Source organism: Convolutriloba macropyga, chromosome 12 (assembly GCF_964194025.1).
Source record: "Convolutriloba macropyga chromosome 12, txConMacr16.3, whole genome shotgun sequence".
Taxonomy (NCBI): Eukaryota; Metazoa; Xenacoelomorpha; order Acoela; family Convolutidae; genus Convolutriloba; species Convolutriloba macropyga.
Window position 1 is genome coordinate 42,654,422 of NC_134479.1, and position 15,172 is coordinate 42,669,593.

The window sequence follows — 15,172 nt, forward strand, 5'->3', positions numbered from 1 at the left end:
TGGTTCGTAAACATCTTAGTAAAATACTTGGAAAAACAAACATTTAACAAAAAAATATGTTTCTATGTTATGACTAGTTGGCTTATAGGGGTGTTTTGGCAGTTAAAACTTAATAATTAAGAAAAAATATTAAATATTTTTCAAGAAATTGCTGCTTATCTAGTGTTACTGGGGACAGATCTCATCTGCATTGAAGTTGAAGACAAGTGAAATTGATTAGTTTGGGTTGTATCTGATGATTTTTATGTGCTTTAATTATGTACTATGTGCTTTAAAAGTAGATAATGAGTTTTTGCCGTAAATATGTTTTTTTTTATTTTCGTTTATTTTATCAATTGTATTGTTTCGTAGTTTTATTAATCGCAAGTATATAATTAGTGATTGCATTATATGATTCTTTCAGTTGTTTGAGTATGTAACAATTTCCTTAAACAAACATCTAATTGTGGATTTTAATATTTGTATATCTCTTCATTTGTTAGACAATTAAGCCAAAATTGTGGATGAGCGGGGTCGGAACATTATGTGCAAACGCACATTACCGAGCCTCCTTGAAAAATTACATATTAGCTATAGTTATTAAGAGAATTTTGATCACATTTAAGCGGGCAATTCAATCTTGTTTGGTAATTGAAGAGTTAGTTTTTTTTTGAAATTTGTTAACTTCAGTTAAAAAAAGTTTCTTTTTTTGTCCTTTTCCACTCAAATATTTCTTTTGCACTCACTGATTGTAGTCTAGCTGGGAAAACATTCAAATATTATGACCAAATTCCATCGGATTTTTGTGAGCTAAGTTTCATGTTGTCTCTTTAATTATAAGCATAATTTTGCAGCCTCAATATTGAGCCATTGCGATGTTGATCGCTAACGTTCAACTCAAAAGTAGACATTATTACAACAATTGTTCGGAACGATTTTAAAAATTTTGCTCCATTGTACGCTACGTAAAATAGCACATGTTAGGAACCAAAAAGCAGATTTTTAGCTGAAGAGAAATTAAGTTCATTTGCAAAATTCAGGACGTCTAAAAGAACCAAAAAACTCGTATTTAGATTTCATTCAGTGGGTTTTACAGCCCAAGTATTGCCATAAGTGTATCATATCTTTAGATTTGACGCACTAATAGTCTTTTTTATATTCACTCGTTTTCACTCTTTTATATTCTCTCTTTTTTATATTTGCTTCAAATCTCGAAGATGAAAATAATTGATAAGTATGTCAAACCTGTCGCGTAAAATAATGCCAAAGACGACTTAGAAGACGTCATTTACTGTCTCAAAGCTGAATAACCTGAAAGTTTAAATCTGCATTGTTACGCATAATTTTCTTACTAAACTATTTCATTTGGATGAAAACTGATCTTAAGATTTTACTTTACTATTAACCACCAAAGTTGGTGATTTGTGTGCACTTTATTGTTAAACATTAGGCAGAAAGATGCCTGTCGACGTAATTCTTCAGAATATCTCTTTTATTCCTCTTGAGTTTAGTTGATCATGGTCGAAGCCATTTTCCTGTCGTTAATTTGTTTTTAAAATGCAAACGCTGCAATAGTCGTATTGTAAAATTACCTGACAGTTTTTTCAAGAAAATGATTAAAACAGAAAAGAAAGAAGAATTGCAAGAATTGCAGAAACATAATTTAAAGTGTGAAATTGTTTCTGACTGTTTCTGACGTTTTTGATGTTTCCAGACTATGTAATTTTGAACGCACGACGCCCCCATTGTGTGTTCATCTTTGTTCTGGACATACTTGCTTCCATCTGGGACCTCAACTTGGGAGTCCAAATACTGGTGTGGCTGTGATAACCGTATTGTAGAAATTATAATTTAACTGCTCTCGAACGAATGTCATTTTGGGAATTTTTGAAGCCATTTAAGTCGCTCCTTCTTTTCTATACTACAGCCACCTACGTATTAAAACCTTACCTAAATCCTCCCCCCGCCACCTGCCCATTATAACTATGCCATATAGCCCCCATCACAAATACCACCTTGTTCACTTATATACATACTACCTACCCCACCCGATAATTTATAAGTACCTTACCCTGAACACACCCCCCCCCCCTCCAGCCAGCACTCCAGTGACCTACCCCCCGACTTAAGCAAGCTGCAATTTATTTGAGGTGCAATAGATTAGTCGTTTGAGAGCGATTTTTTTGACGTTAGTCGGTTATGTTGTCGAAAAGTTCACAGTCTTTAGGCCATCGGAATTTTTTTTGAAACCATTTTTCGCGTGTATCACGAATCATTTTTACGCCTTTTTATCGAGCAAACAAAAATAGCATGTTATTGTGGAATTTATATTTCAAATCGTTAGCCTTTAATGACATTGAAGCTTCGATGTTGAGTTATTCAATAGCTTGTAGAGTTTAGGAGCTAATCTTGAGAATATTGACTATGTAAACAAAAGGAACGAACTTGAGCGATGTAAGTTGGAGCGAATTGATTATTTGTTTGTTATGTAAACAACACAGAGACTAGCTTTGCAAAGTGATCAAGTTGTCAGAAATGGTCAGAATCAAACTCAGAGGTCATTAAACGGAAGAAACCAAAGAAGAATATACCGGAAAAAAAGAATGGAAGGGCTTGGGAAAAGCAATGATAATTTAATGACAGAGTCCCCCAAACCGCAAAATTTCACCCCTAAAAGCCACTTTGATATAATAAACGTGAGTATTTTTTACTTATAAGTAGCTATAAGTTTTGGATTATTGTTTAATGTTTTCAGAAAGGATAAAGAGTATGTTGACTAGGAAAAATTAGTGCATAAAAGGGAAACAAAAGATATGCTTTGAAGGATTTGTCGGCCAAATTTATTGCATCTTTCCAAGAAAAAGGATGTTTGCTTGCCTCCAACGATCATCCAAAGCACTGGGAATACAAATTAGAGGCAATGAGGTAAAATTGTTGTCACAAACCATACTGTGTGAAAATGCAAAGCAAATTACATGCGAAAAAAAGGACTTACCAATATTTTGTTTTTCGAATGGTAAAAAAGACTTTTAATCAATAAAAAACTGATGTTTTAATGGTGTTCTCCAGCAAGTGTTTGACTTGTAGGAACACCATCTATTGGGTTTGGTTCCCTAACAAAATTGAGCAAAACAAAATGTTAGTTGAAGGGACGTGCATAAAGATATGAGTTGAAAAATGACAGAATTTTTGATTTGTTGCAATAGTTTTTTTGGATACAAGCTCGGTACTCCCTCATTATAGGGACAATTTTAAATGAAGTTTCAGAGGCAATTTTGTATTTGTAGGTGAAAATTGAAAGAGATCTTGGGAATTAAGTTGTTGGAGTTCTTATTCTCAAATTTTGTCAGTCAGGTCGAACTTATCGGTGATTTTAGGTTAAAGCATAGTGTCTAGATAGGATCAGAGCTCAGAAAAAATAGCACTAGTATAGTTTTGGTAATTACATAGTGGAGGAAATCATTATTGTCAAGTTTGCAGAAGAGATTTTCTGCTGGAAAAAACGAGTTATGAAGTGAATTCGATGTATGAGATGGGACTAATTATTGCTCCGTAGTGTTCTAAAGAATAGATTAATAAGTCCAACTGAGCACAATGGCTGTTTGAAGGAATTTTTGATAGAGAAAAACTCAAAAGTTACAAAACCAAGCGTCTAGATATTCAACAACCCACCCCAAGGTCCTGAAAACCCTACTTCCTCACGTCCGATCACCATGAAATTTTAAACGTTCACTCCTAGGACAATTCCTTACACATTGAAAAACAAAGGGCTTTTTCCGTTACCCGAAACGGCTTTTTTGGCATTTAAAGTAAACAAAGAAAAAGACAAAGGCAGAAAGAACTACTTTTACCGTGATTTTTAAATAATTCCAATCTTCCCAAAAAACACAATCCTTACAACACAATTTTCCCAGAACCACAGGGGAGCAAACTTATTCTTGGGTTAAATCAGGGAAGTTTTAGCAACATGAAAAAGAATAAAACAGAATGCATGCACTTGTATAAGAACTGTTGAACATGAAACATAACTTCTGTTGTATCCTGAAATTAGCAAGCCAAGTAAACCACGGAATTCTGGCCATCTATAACAATCATTTGCTTAATATCAACTGCAGCGCATGACCATCATTCTACGCCCACTACTACACTTATACGTTAGGTCATAATGTTCGAAAAGGAACGACACGTCACGTTTTGCTGATAAAAACTGATAAGGTTGAGTACCCTCAAGCACAAGAAGAACCACTAGACGCGAGAAAGCAAGTCTGAGAGAGAAACTTACAAGGCTGAAGCGCAGTGGTTCATCAGTTGACTTTGAGAGGAAAAGAATATTTAATTGGATTAGTTGGTTCTCAGAGTAAAAAAATCTTAGATAGTTCCCTGAGTTGCAGTGAGTGAGACTGCAAAGTTATTGGAATTCGCTGGTTGTGAAAAATATAGGATTCTGGCCAGTAGCAGAGCTTCTGGGAGGCAAAACTTGTTTTAGTTGTTTGAGTTGGTAAGTAAAGTGACGGATTTGTGGATACTTGCGGAGAAAGTGATTGAATTGGTTTGGATTAGTGTGGACCATTAATTAATTTTGATAGAAAATTTCCTTTTGATTATTGAATTTAGTCAGTTAAATGTCTCTGGCTATAACATTACTTGTTGCTGGTTTTACGAATTTTAATTATAATTTCACTTATCCAGAGTGAAGTTTTCAAGCAGCCGAGAGAGCAACATTTTTTGGGGACAACACAGTACACTCCCTACAACAAGAGGAACCACCAAACAATTTTTTCGGATTTTTGATAGAGCGTTGGGTGCTAGCCAGTCCCCAGCTAGAAGCCTTCTAACAAAAAAACACAATTTCTACAGTGGGGCTCCTGGGTGGGCTCTCTTGTTAAAAAGTGAGTTACTCAGAAAATTTGATTACGAGTATGAAGAGAGTTCTGCGAGACTTGCAACAAGTGCGCAAGGCTTGCGACTTCCAACGCAGAGCAAGTCGAGGATTGCGTTGACGAAAGTCGGATCAAGGTTACAAATTTTGTGGAACGAAGGAGATCGAGAGCATTTGTGCAACAGAGACAGATATTTTCGTGAAACAGTTATTCAGGAAAAAATACAGTGATTCTTGGGACAAGGGTTCTAACTGAGCGTATTGGTGGAAATAACCCAGCAGATAGGTCGAGAGCTTGCTCAGAGAACACATAAGAGAGCAAGAGTTGGCAAGATTTGCCGCAGAAGTCAAAGCCACAGGGGAGCATTCAGAGTAGAGTGAAGCATTTTGGAGAACAATGGCAGGATTCATATTAATAAAATAATTTTCTTCGCCTGGGTATGAAGTTTGGTAGGACTGGCGTGATTAATACTCGGAAGTTTGTGAAGTTTTTATGTGGACAGAAGAAAAGGTCGGGAGATACTTGCCTGAGAAATTATGTGGATGGGCTCTTGATGCTTTGAATTACTTGCCACATAAATTTTGGAAATCCGATCAAAAGTATCGTGCTTGGACTCTCCAAGAAACTTTGTACTACTTTGATATGAGGCTGTCCAATAAGCCACAGTTCTATAATGATGAGTATGAAAGATACTTGATAGAGAAGGAGGTATACGAGAAAGTGGCTTTACAGGATGAAATTGACAAACCAGTGTTCCAATGCGATGCTGTTGACAGAGAGGAGTTACAGCGCCAAGAGCGGACTCCAAAATCAGACAAAAAGAAAATCATTCCAGTGAAAACCGATATTATTCTCAAATCAGTGATGAACAAGAGGACAGCAAACATTTCTCTGACTAAACGTTGCTCTGCCATAAAAGCTGTTGGTTTCATAGTTAAAGCAGTACTAGAAGAGAAATCGAATTTCATAGACGGAAGGCAGAGAAGCACTTCAAAGCGGTCTGACAGTTTGTCCGGTGTGGCAACTTTTGCTGATTCAAATTTCATTGGTGGTAGTCAAAAATTTGATTTTGACAGAGTCATGAAAGAGCAGATTAAGGCAATGACCAAAACCGAAGCCGAAGAGTTCAATGAATTAATGAATCGACGCATTGCAGGGTGGGACATTGGTAAGAACATAAAAAGTGCAGAACTGAGAAGCGATACACTTGTGGAAATTGCTAAAAATGAGTTGGAAGATGACACAACTTTTAGTGGAGACGGTTTTAGTGATGACGACAGCTTCTTCGATAGTGACAATGAAATCGAGTTTCATTACGTGGACGACAATGTTTTCATTCCGAACATTTTTAATTATGAATCTTTTGATCCGACTAACAAAACGAATTCACATTGGAACAAATGTGCTCTAAAGGGTTGATAAAGAGTGAATATATCACGACGGGTCCTTGCATGCCGTACTTTGGCAAATGGATAGATGTTGGGGAAACAGCATTGCCGCATTTAAGTGTCGCTCAAAAAGGTGCTTTGGCCATAGCAGCAGAAGATATTTTTGATTGCTGATAGTTCACGCCAGGGTAGAGTCAGTACTGGGTCACAGCACGCTGATCAAATTATTACGACTCGCACCTCATCTGATGATAACTGTGAGAAATCACAAGAGAATTTGGTAACTTTCAATACGGACCATACCTATCGCAAAATGACAAAAAGTTTTGAAAGCACGGCTGCCAAGGCAAAGGCAGATGGATTTCCAGAATTGAGCAAAGAAGAAAAATTGACTACACCATTGAAATTGGGCGAAAATTTTTTTGCCAAGATCTGGAAAGGGAACGCAATTGTTGAAACAGACAAAAATGAAAAAGTGGACTGTGGGACATTTCCGTGACTGTGGGAGGGAGCGGTGATACTATACAGTTACGTGAATCTGAATTTGGAGCTTCGCATCAGCAGTTAGCGCCTTTAATTTTCAAAATTGTGGAGAATCAGAGCTTCGATGCAGTAGCAGCAGCTGATGAATCAGTTAATTATGATGTTTGTGACTATTCAACGGCCGAAGAATTAGTGATTCCAAACGTCTTTGCAGGTGGGAGTGATATTGGCTTGCGTGATGTGGGTTGTGGTTTAGTTCAGATGAAGGTGGAAGAGCCAGATTGCAAGGAAAACAGCTCGTTATACTCGAAGCCTCGAAAGGCACGCGAGCTGGAGCTAATGTTGCAAAGTGACGGAGAAAACGTTCTTCCATCTGATTTTGGAGAGATTTTAGTGTCAGTACACTTCGAGAGTTCTTTTTCCAAGCAAGATAAAGAACGGGAGCAGTCCTTGGATTATGAAGTTAAGAAAGCAAGTAGTACTGATTGGAATCAGTTGTCGATAGGCTTATCCGACAAGACCAGATGGTAGAATATAGGAGGGAAGTGTCGTATAGTTTTTCGCCGAACTTGTTGAGGGGGATTGACCAGAGAGGTCTGGAATTGGAGTATTCTGAGTTGTGCAGATTGTTGTTTGTAAAAGAAAGAGTCAACCGGATAGAGAAGTGGAGGAAACTGAAATTGAAGTGTCAGCCGTCCAGAGCAGTCTGGCGCAAGCAGAAGACAAAGTTGAAAAATGAGAATGGAGGCGGTCATCCATTTGAGCATCGGAGGAAGAGAAAGGAGTTGACAAAGTTGGGAAAATTCAACTGTCTGATGTGAGAGTAGGTAACTCTGATCTGACAATGCTGCTCTGATGATTGTGAGTTTTTATATCATATATTCTGTTAGAAGCTCATAAATGAACAAAAAAATCTGCTGTCAATAATGAAGGGCATATGGTCTAATTGACAAAACTTAAAATAGGACTCTGAATTGAAAAAGATGGCCAATTCGATCGCAATGTTCGGAGTTAGATTAAGATTAGACAGAGTTGGGGTTCCTGGTACTGGATTGGGCTTTTTTCTGGCCAGTTTTTTTTGTTCAAAAACAATTGGTTGTATGAGTGACTTATACATAAGATCCTGCTTATATCTTCTAGTTATTATTTAATCCCTAATCGGTGCTCTGAGCATTTGCTGACCTTCATTTACTTGGAGCTCTATTTAAATGGTTCACACTAACGTGGGTTCACTCTTTTTCTGGCAATCAGCTCTGTGAAAAGCAGAAAGTGTGCTTGACACTTGGACCAACGGATTTTTCTTATTATTCGGGAGAATAATAGTCTAGGAGGGAGGAGTGTGGAATTTATATTTCAAATCGTTGCACTTACATGAAATTGAAGCTTCGATGTTGAGTTATTATTAGCTTGTTGAGTTTAGGAGCTTTTGTTAGATTATTGACTATGTAAACAAAAGGAACGAACTTGAGCGATGTAGGTTGAAGCGAATTGTTTATTTGTTTGTTATGTAAACAACACAGAGACTAGCCTTGCAAAGTAAACAAGTTGTCAGAAATGGTCAGAATCAAACTCAGAAGTCATTAAACGGAAGAAACCAAGTATGAATACACCGGAAAAAACGAATGGAAGGGCTTGGGAAAAGCAATGATAATTTAATAAATGAATCTCCCAAACCGCAAAGTTTTACACCTAAAAGCTATTTTGATATAATAAACGTGAGTATTTATTACCTATAAGTAGCTATAAGTTTGGGGTTATTGTTTAATGTTTTCAGGAAGGATAAAGAGTTTCTTAACTAGGAAAAATTAGTGCATAAAAAGGGAAACAAAAGATATGCTTTGAAGGATTTGTCGGCCAAACTTATTGCATCTTTCCAAGAAAAGGATGTTTGTTTGCCTCCAACGACCATCCAAAGCATGGGGAATACAAATTAAAGACAAAGGTAAAGTTGTTGTCACAAAATATACTGTGTGAAAATGCAAAGCAAATTACATGTAAAAAAAGACTTACCAATATTTTGTTTTTGGAATGGTAACAATTACATTTATTCATTAAAAAACTGATGTTTTTATGGTGTAATTCAGCAAGTGTTTGATTTGTAGGAACAAGCATCTATTAGGTTTGGTTTCTTAACAAAATTGAGCCGAACAAATTTTGGTTGAAGGGATGTGCATGAAGATATGAGATAAAAAATGAAATAAAATGAAAGAATGTTTGCTTTGTTGCAATTGTTCTTTTTGGATACAAGCCGGGTACTCCCTCATTATGGGGACAATTTTAAATGACGTTTCACAGGAAATTGTGTATTTGTATAGAAAATTGAAAGAGATCTTGGTAGTTAATGCAATTAGTTGTTGGAGTTCTTATATTCAAATTTTGTCAGTCAGGTCGAATTTATCGGGGATTTTCGGTTAAATCATAGTGTCTAGTTAAGATCAGAGCTCGGAAAAAGTAACACTAGTATAGTTTTGGTAATTACACATTGGAGGAAATCATTTTTGTCAAGCAAAAGCGCTAACTAAAGTGTTAGATGTTCAAAAGGTCTAAAAATTTGCAAAAGAGAAATTTTGGTGGAAAAAACGGGTTATGAAGTGAATTCGATGTTTGAGATGGGACTAATTATTGCTCTGTAGTGTTCTAGAGAATAAATTAATAAATCAAAAGAGCACAAGGGTTATTTGAAGGAATTTCTGATAGAGAGAAACTCAAAAGTTACAAAACAAGGCGTCTAGATAATCACCACCCCAGCCCAAGTCCAGAAAACCCTACTTTCTTAAGTCCGATCACCATGAAATTTTAAGTGAGTTTTCCTAGGATAATTACACATTGAAAAAAACAACGGGCTTTTTCCGCTGCCCGAAACCGCTCTTTCGACCTTAAAATTACACAAAGAAAAAAGCAGAAAGAACTATGTTTTCCCTGATTTTTGATTAATTGCAATTGTTCCAGAAACACAGTCTTTAAAACACAACATTCCCAGAACCACAGGGGAGCAAACGTTTTCTTGAGTTAAATCAGGGAAGTTTTAGCAACATGAAAAAGACGAAACAGAATGCATGTACTTGTATAAGAACTGTTGAACATGAAACATAACTTGTGTTGGATCCTGAATTTAGCACATCAAGTAAACCACGGAATTCTGGCCATATTGAACAATTATTGGCCTAAGAATAACTGCAGCGCGTGACCATCATTCTACGCCCACTTTTACACTTATATGTTAGGTCATAATGTTCCAAAAGGAACGACACGTAACGTTTTGCTGATGAAAACTGATAAATTTGAGTACCCTCAAGCACAATAAAAACCACTAGACGCGAGAAAGCGAGTCTGAGAGGGAGAACTACAAGGCAGAAGAGCAGTGACTCATCAGTCAACTTCGAGAGGAAAATAAATTCCATTTGAAGTGGTTGGTTCTCAGATTCAAAAAATTGTAGATAGTTCCGTAAATTGCAGTGAGTAAGACTTCAAAGTTATTGGAAATCGCTGGTTGCGAAGATTAAAGGTTTCTGACCAGTAGCAAAGATACTGGGAGGCAAAACTTGTTATAGTTGTTTGGGTTAGGAAGTAAAGTGACAGATTTGTGGTTACTTGCGGAGAGAGTGATTGAATTGGTTTAGTTTAGTGTGGACCCTTAATTAGTTTTGATAGAAAATTTCCTTTTGATTATTGAATTTAGTCAGTTAACTGTCTCTGGCTATAACATTTTTTGTTGCTGGTGTTACGAATTTTAATTATTTTTTCAATAATCCAGTGTGAAGTTTTCAAGCAGCCGAGAGAGCAACATTTTTTGGGGACAACACAGTACACTCCCTACAACAAGAGGAACCACCAAACAAATCTTTCGGAATTTTGATAGCGCTTTGGGTGCTAGCCAGTCCCCAGCTAGAAGCCTTCTAACGACAAAAATACAAAATTCTACAGTGGCGCTCCTGGATGGGCTCTCTTGTTAAAAAGGGAGTTATAGAGAAAATTTGAATACGATTGTGAAGAGAGTTCTGAGAGACTTGCACCAAGTGCTCAAGGCTGGCGCCTTCCGAAGCAGATACGATTTTGTATTTTTAGGAGAAAATTGGAAAAGATCTTGGGAATTAATGCAATTAGTTGTTGGTGTTCTTATATTCAAATTTTGTCAGTCACGTCGAATTTATCGGGGATTTTTGGTTAAATCATGATGTCTAGTTAAAAAAAGAGCTCGGAAAAAGTAACACTAGTTTAGTTTTGGTAATTACACTTTGGAGGAAATGATTTTTGTCAAGCAAAAGCGCTAACTAAAGTGTTAGAGGTTCAAAAGGTCTAAAAATTTGCAAAGATAAATTTTGGTGGAAAAATTGAGTTATGAATTGAGTTCGATGTTTGAGATGGGACTAATTGTTGCTCTGTATTGTTCTAGAGAATACATTAATAAATCCAAAAGAGTACTAGGGCTGTTTGAAGGAATTTCTGATAGAGAGAAACTCAAAAATTACAAAACCAAGCGTCCAGAATTTCACCCCCATCACCAAGTCCTGAAAGCCCTACTTACTCAAGTCCGATCACCATGATATTTTAAGTGATCACTCCTAGGACAATTCTTTACACATTGAAAAAAACCGCGGGATCTTTCCGGCACACGAAACCGCTCTTTTAGCCTCTAAATTAAACAAAGAAATAGGCAGAAAGAACTATGTTTTCACTGATTTCTTATTAATTGCAATTGTCCCAGAAACACAATCATTAAAACACAATATTCCCGCAACCACAGGGGAGCAAACGTATTCTTGGGTTAAATCAGGGAATTTTTAGCAACATGAAAAGGGATAAAAGAGAATGCATGTACTTGTAAAAGAACTGTTGAACATGAAACATGACTTTTGATGGATCTTGAAATTAGCAAGCCAAGTAAACCACGGAATTCTGGCCATCTGGAAGATACAGTTGCTTAAGATTAACTGCAGCGCGTGACCATTTTTCTACGTCCAATACTACGCTTATACGTTAGGTCATAATGTTCGAAAAGTAACGACACGTTACGTTTTGCTGATAAAAACTGATAAGGTTGAGTACCCTCAAGCACAAGAAAAACCACTAGACGCGAGAAAGCGAGAGAGAGAGACTTACAAGGCTGAAGCGCAGTGGTTCATCAGTTGACTTCGAGAAGAAAACATTAGTTGGTTCTCAGAGTCAAAAAATCATAGATAGTTCCGTGAGTTGCAGTGAGTGAGACTGCAAAGTTATCGGAATTCGCTGGTTGTGAAGATTATAGGATTCTGGCCAGTAGCTAGCTACTGAGAGGTGAAAGTTGTTATAGTTGTTTCGGTTGGGAAGTAAAGTGACGGATTTGTGGATACTTCCGGAGAGAGTGATTGAATTGGTTTAGTTTAGTGTGGACCATTAATTAGTTTTGATGGAAAATTTCTTTTTGATTATTGAATTTAGTCAGTTAACTGTCTCTGGCTATAACATTTTTTGTTGCTGGTACTACGAAATTTAATTATTTTCTCAATAATCCAGTGTGAAGTTTTCAAGCAGCCGAGAGAGCAACATTTTTTGGGGACAACACAGTACACTCCCTACAACAAGAGGAACCACCAAACAAATCTTTCGGAATTTTGATAGCGCTTTGGGTGCTAGCCAGTCCCCAGCTAGAAGCCTTCTAACGACAAAAATACAAAATTCAACAGTGGCGCTCCTGGGTGGGCTCTCTTGTTAAAAAGGGAGTTATTCAGAAAATTTGAATACGAGTGTGAAGAGAGTTCTGAGAGACTTGCAACAAGTGCTAAAGGCTGGCGCCTTCCGACGCAGATCAAGTCAAGGAACACGCTGACGATAGTCGGATCAAGGATACAAGTTTTGAGGAACGAAGGAGATCGAGAAAATTGGAGCAACAGAGACAGATATTTTCGGGAAACGGTTATTCTGGAAGAAATACAGTGATTATCTGGACGAGGGTTCTAACTGTGCGTATTGGTGGAAATAACCGAGCTGATAGATCGAGGAGCTTGCTCAGAAAACACAGAAGAGAGCAAGAGTTGGCAAGATTTGCCGCAGAAGTCGAAGCCACAGAGGAGCATTCAGAGCAGAGTGAAGCATTTTGGAGAACAATGGCAGGATTCGTATTGATAAAACAATTTCCTTCGTCTGGGTATGAAGCTTGGGAGGACCCGCGTGAGGTTGGTAGGAATATTTGGAGGTTAGTGAAGTTTTCATGTGGACATAAGAAAAAGTCAATGTTTGCTCGAATTCATTGAGCTCGAATGTTAACTCGAATTCTCGGAAGTCAAAATTTGGACAATATTAGCTCGAGTTCATTGTGTAATCATCAGAAGATACGGTGGGAGGGTGTAATTATTGGAAGATGAAGATGAAAAATTCCTTACTGTCACTGTTTTCTGCGCTCAATTATAGCTCTCAATTTAAAATACGGGTGATAAAATACGGGTGGTGAAATACGGGTTTTGTTAATTACCTTATTTTGAGTCCATTAACAGCGGTGACCTGCCTTTTCAATCTGGAATATAAAAATTAAGGATTGTTTATTTAATTACAAATCCATTATATTGTTCAAATTTTGGCTGAATTTGGAGTTAGCTAGCCGACAATTTTTTGAAAACATATCATGGACAAAAGTGACGAATTTCCAATTTCTCTCAACTGGGAACTAACTGCTCCTTTCTGTCATTGTTTTCCGCGCTCAATTATAGCCCTCAAGCTAAATTACGGTACGTGAAAGTCCAACAAAATAAAGCACATTTTTTGGTTTTTATTTGTACGTTTTGTTGCGTAAATTGATCACTTTCTAAAAGACTTCTGGCTGTTTAATTTTTCTATTGTGCTAAGTGATGACCCGTTAATATTCAATCTCCTAAAAGTTTTTATTTGCATTCAAGTATTCACTTCTGTGTTTTACCCTCTTTCTTGGCAGTTTTTGTAAAGTTCTTTTCTGATCACATTTTTAGCTAGTTTCTTGTATTTTGTAAACTTTAATTTATTCTGACTAAATTTTTTCACCTGGTTTTTAAATTAGTTTTTGTAATATCATTTTGCTTTCTAAAATCATAGATGACATTTTTGAAATTCTTTATTTTTTGGCGTTTCTTTTGAGTACTTTGTCTTTTGTGCGCTTTATTGAAGTAATAGGTGAGGTGGTTTTAATTTTTAAGTAATAAGAACAAGTTTAAATTTATCAGAGGCATTAAACAGTGTTAATGACTGTTCAAACTCAACTGTTTTTAAATTTTACAAGCGGTCTCTACTTTTTTCCCCCGCTTTTTTTTTACTTTTCGTTTTTTTTTAAATAATTTTCACCGGAAATTTAATTTTTTATACCTTTTCAGGACATTTAGTTTTATTTTTCGGCTTGCATGTTTCGTTTAAATAACTTGACACCACAAGCAGTTCTTCCAGAAAAAAAGTTTACTTTGCACAATTTTGCAAATAGACAAACCATTAAAAAAAGCTAAAATCCAAAAACTCTAGCCAAACCCAAAAGCAAAAATTTTAGACAGTAACGAGGATGACATGTAAAGCAGATGAATTATTGTAGAGATAACTAAGTCGTTTGAGGCTAACCCAAGCAAGATGGGATGGTTTTTTTAGGAATATCGCAGCATCTGGCAGAAAAATGATTATCTTCCAATTTCTCGAATAAAAATGATTATCTGGCAAGATGCTGCTGGATTGATATTTATCTGACAGAATAGATGCCGTATGCAGAAAACTGATTTTTAAAGTTTAGAGGCTATTTTGTAAGATTCTTTTAAGAAAAAGTTTTTCTTGTAAGAAAAAATATATCTTGTAAGATTCTTGAACGAAAAAGTTTGTCTTGTAAGATTCGTGCAAGAAAAATATATCTTGTAAGATTATTGCAAGTTAAACTTTTTTCCGACTAGGATGGTTTCGGAAAAAAAGATCACTTATTTTTAGATAGTAAATAAACACTCAAAAGAAAAAGGCCCTCATAAAAAACCCACACATAATTTTGCGAGAGTAGCGCATTTAGTGCGTTTTGCATGAAATTCAATTTTAAAATGGGGTTCCCGTGATTTTTTTGGGTGGGGGGCTTATTTCGTGTATAAATTAGGAGTCTTTTTTCGCGGGTTTTTTTTCCTCGACCCGTTTTATACATAAACTAACAGAAGTCCGCCTCGTTTCTGAATTCGGGAAAATTACCACTTCAAATATCTGAATGAGTAATGTCGGGCTTGGGTTCACTCGTCTCGGCATCGTCTCGGTTCGAGTTTGCCCAGTACTATTACATATCCATACTCTGAAATTATTTCACACACTGTCAGTCATTATAAGTTTTGAACATGGTAACAATGAACCATGCACAATGGGGTGATCCAAATGCAAAATATTATTTGGATCTATTCTGTTTGCCCCCCAGTGTTTTTTACCCTCCACAGTTGCAAATTATATCTTGTTATATAGCACGTTACAATGCAAAAAATAGCACGGGCG

At 36.5% G+C, this 15,172-nt stretch overlaps 1 protein-coding gene across 1 annotated transcript in view; it reads right to left on the bottom strand.

Annotated features, from left to right (window-relative positions):
• Nucleotides 1-15,172, bottom strand: part of LOC142351049 (transmembrane and coiled-coil domain-containing protein 3-like) — a 425,404-nt gene that overhangs the window by 91,721 nt on the left and 318,511 nt on the right. The window lies entirely within an intron of this gene.